The sequence below is a fragment of the Salvia miltiorrhiza genome, chromosome 8 (assembly GCF_028751815.1).
Source record: "Salvia miltiorrhiza cultivar Shanhuang (shh) chromosome 8, IMPLAD_Smil_shh, whole genome shotgun sequence".
Classification (NCBI taxonomy): Eukaryota; Viridiplantae; Streptophyta; class Magnoliopsida; order Lamiales; family Lamiaceae; genus Salvia; species Salvia miltiorrhiza.
This window is the reverse complement of record NC_080394.1, coordinates 23,165,587-23,169,614: the sequence shown is the minus strand read 5'-3', so window position 1 is coordinate 23,169,614 and position 4,028 is coordinate 23,165,587. Positions and strand designations below refer to the sequence as shown.

Below are 4,028 nucleotides of genomic sequence, written 5' to 3'. Positions count from 1 at the left end.
GTTGTAACTGCAGTTACCTTTTTCCTTGATTGAGCACGATGCAATGGAGTGTTGAGCGGTGTCGTATTAACCCACGTATGTCTAGTGAATCAAACTAGACTTGGCTTTTTAGAATAAGGTTTCTAGTGCCAGAGCAAACGAACTGCTCTGATACCACTCTGTCACAGCCCACTATCCCAATGACGGGTTAACCGGGGTTATGACTTGGGATGAACAATAAGAAACGGAAATTAAAGGGGATTTACTAAGTAACCAACATTAATAACAAACTAGTGGTATATATATATATAACCACTTGGGTAATTCACAAACGAGTCTGCCATAACGACTAGACCCCAACTGAAAGTTAATTAAAATGAAGTAGTAATAAGTTCAAGTAGAAATGATAAATAAGTCAGAGTGTTTGCAGCGGAAAAACGTGTGAGTTATGCATATGGAGATGCATACTCAAGGTTTCATTACATAAACATCAAAAGGGAAATCCGCTCAACACCGATCCATTCCATCGCCTGCTCAACCTGCACATTTAGAAATACATGCAGGGCTGAGTATAAAAATACTCAGTGACATAAGCCGAAAATACAACATGCATACATATATAAATTGAACTGCCAACAGTAACACACAGGGGTTTTCTTGAATGACCTGCGCTTACTAAAACATTTCATTCATTTTCATAAGGTGGATGCGCATCCCATTTTCAGTCTATATGATCCATATCTGTCCTTTCTGTCACGCGCCGGGAAGGAGGCCTCCTTACCACGGACGCCAAGACCGGTCGCAAGCGACTCGCGGTCTCCATGAGTGTACACGTTAACCCTAGCTAGCGACCTTTGTCTAGCATAGGATCCCAATTGGATTTCCTTTAAAGTTGGCGAACCAACACAGATAGGATACATATAAAAACATAAACATTTTTGGCAGTCAATCATTTCATAAACATTTCATTTCATTTCATGAACATTTCATTTTCATTTCATAAGAGTCATTTATCATTTGGGCATAATAATAAACTGAAATTAACAGTTAAAATCATCTCATGCATATATTCGTATAAGAGGCCTACGACACGCAGGGGATCTCTATATACGTATAGTAAAAGTAATGCCCACCTCAATTGTTCTTAAAGCTGGCGTGGAGTCGTTTCTTCTTCGGCTTCACTTTCTGTCGCCCGGACCTTCATTGATGAAGAGTCGATAAGTTCGTGAAGAAATTGTCATAAGACAAAGTCTAATTCTACGTGCCTAGGGTATCTTTTAATGTTTTAGGGTTCTAGCATCCATAATTCATTACATTAAAGACAGTCAAAAATCAATCATACCTCGTCTAATCTCATTCAAACACATAGGCAACACAAACACATAAGGCACATAAGAATCACAATCAAACATCATCAAAACATGCTCTGTTTTTTACACTGACTCAACTTCAAAATTTAATCTGTTCTGACTCCGACATCTCCTGGACTCGAGACTCATACCGAAAGAAAGATCTTCGAGTCTAGTTTCATATAAAAAAAAAGTAGAGTCGAAAACTCCAAGTGGTTTGAGAGATATGACGTTTTTACCACGATCTACCATGTTCGGCAGTTTTGAACAATCGAAAACTTGGATTTTTGAAAAATAGTAAACGTTGTCAAACTGGGCTCAACTTTGGTGGATATCTAGTTAACACAATAAGGTTAATACCATAAAAATTTGGAAATCTAGATCACACAGGAAGCTACTGAAATGAATGACTCTTTCCTCTGTTCTCTGAAATTCTCGGTAGTAATGTGCAGTTTAGGTTTTGCATTTTAAAGAAGTATCAAACGAAGTTGGAATGGCTTGAAATTTTACCAGGGTACTCAAGACTCATGTAGGGACTTGCTATAAAATTGTCAAATCTATTAGACATCGACAAACCGTCGATCACAGTAGGTCAGTAGGCCTACGAAATTCATATTTATAAGTCCTTAAAAAAATAATTTATATAAATCAAGAAATAAGAGTTTAATCCCAAAAATATTCATTAAAAGTCCATCATAATTTAAATAAAAGAACGGACCTCATTTAAAATAAATAGTCCCAAACTCGTTACGCACATATACTAAATCTTTCATGAAACATCCTTTAAAATGAACTTTGATACATAGAAAATAATTCAACAACTTGAGCTCTTAAGAGGTTGTTTTGCAACAGACATCAAATCTGCCTCGGATCTCCAAATGAGGCTCCAAAAGAAATTCTGGAAACTAGACATTTCAAGGATCATTCTCCAATTTGAATCGAATGAAAAAAATTCAAACGAGCAAGATATGCCCTCTCAAAGATGGGTATTTAACAAGCAAAAATCTGAAAATTTCAGATTTCCAGATTACAACCAAGTCAGTGGGCTTTCTTTAAAAATTCATATCTCCCTTTACAAAACTCCACTGGGAACCCCAAGGGTCAATCTGGAAACTAGGGAGAGATCATAACACTCTACAGTTGGATTTACTCCAAGAACATTCATGGTTTAGAAGATATGACTGTCTAAAGTTCAGTGCACAAAAAGAGTTCAAGTTTGGCAGATTTAGAACATAAATCAGAAAAACCACTTTAGGCTTCACCAAAAATTCTAAAACTGAACAAGTAAGTTCCCAACATGTCAGTGAATATTCAGTAGAAAGATAGGCTTGAGAATCAAAGATTTAAGTCGGCCTTTGCCACCTAAAAGTCGTAGGTTTGTAAAATCTACTGGATGGTACAAGGAATAAGAACTAGATTTCAAGAATTTATACCGGTTGTTTCCCTTACTCAAAAATGGTGAGACCGATGTCAAAAGAAAGATACGGGAGTCTAGAGTGACATATTCAAGTTTCAAAGGTTTTCACCGATTGAAACTTTACTTATGGCCTCCCAAAGATTGTTTACCAAAAATGTATTCCAGATAGGCAGTGATGTTTACAAATTCATAAATAAATCATAAGAGCTCCAAACCTTCTGAAATTTTACCAAAGTTTAGAAAACATATGAAATATGATACACAATTAATTTGGGAATTTTTGGGAACCGTTTGGATGGATGGAATCGCCTTGCAAAACACTGCCGAGCAGTGTGCTTATGGCAGATTCGCTGCCTTACCTCATGCACGGTTTTTCACCCAATAAACTCTACCAAAATAATCATCCAAAATCATAAAACATATCCTCACATAATATAGCACACAAATGTGTAAAAATCCATGGCCATAAAGCATTTTCAGTTGAGAAAAAGCAAAGAAAAACTCACCCTCGAAGCACAACCTTCACTCTATAGTTTTCCCACACTCTCCCTTGCTTTGCTACTTCTCTTGGGGCTTCAAAGGCTTCTATGGAGTGTGATAATGGTGGGAGAAAAGTTGTGAGAGTGGGAGAAAGATTGTAGTGGTGGGGGAAAAGGAGTAGTGTGGTGGAAAGGTAGGAGTAGTGGTAGGGAAAAAGATTAGTGGTAGGGAAAAGAAAATATTAGTGGTGGTAGGGAAAAAGATTAGTGGTAGGGAAAAGAAAATATTAGTGGAGGATAATGGGGTGTTACATTAAGTAAATATAAAAATGTGGTGTAGTAATAACCCATGTGTAAAAAAAAATATATATATATGTAAGACTAATCATCAATTGATAAAATGCTAGAGCATAAAACTCTTGTGATCAAAATTAGAATAAATAGCACTAACATTAGTGCTCTCTCTCAATTTATAAATACATCATAGGAAAATAATTTGAGAAAAATATTGATGGAAAATTTTTATAACTCATCATTCCTAAAGTTCTCGGTAAAATAAATAAATACATAATTTTTTTTTCGATTTGAAAACTCAAAATAAATCTTTGAGCTCCATCATTCTCTTAATGGACTCAAAATATATTTTGAGTGCATCATCCGTTGAAATAAAAATAAAATAAATTATCACGTATGTAATCATCAAATTCACATAAGTCCGTATTTTATTAATGGATGCTGAACCCTAATTACCATAAGAAATCCTTAAATCAATAATTAAAAGTCTATAATCCTTAATAAAAAGTC

General features: G+C 35.5%; 1 long non-coding RNA gene across 1 annotated transcript; it reads right to left on the bottom strand.

Moving 5' to 3' along the window:
* Nucleotides 1-258: 258 nt before the first annotated feature.
* Nucleotides 259-3,404, bottom strand: LOC131001954 (uncharacterized). Its single transcript, XR_009094087.1, has 3 exons — nt 3,252-3,404; nt 1,113-1,177; nt 259-518 (listed from the first exon to the last, which is right to left on the bottom strand). It is a non-coding gene; the product is annotated as an uncharacterized LOC131001954 (long non-coding RNA).
* Between the last annotated feature and the right edge of the window lie 624 nt (nt 3,405-4,028).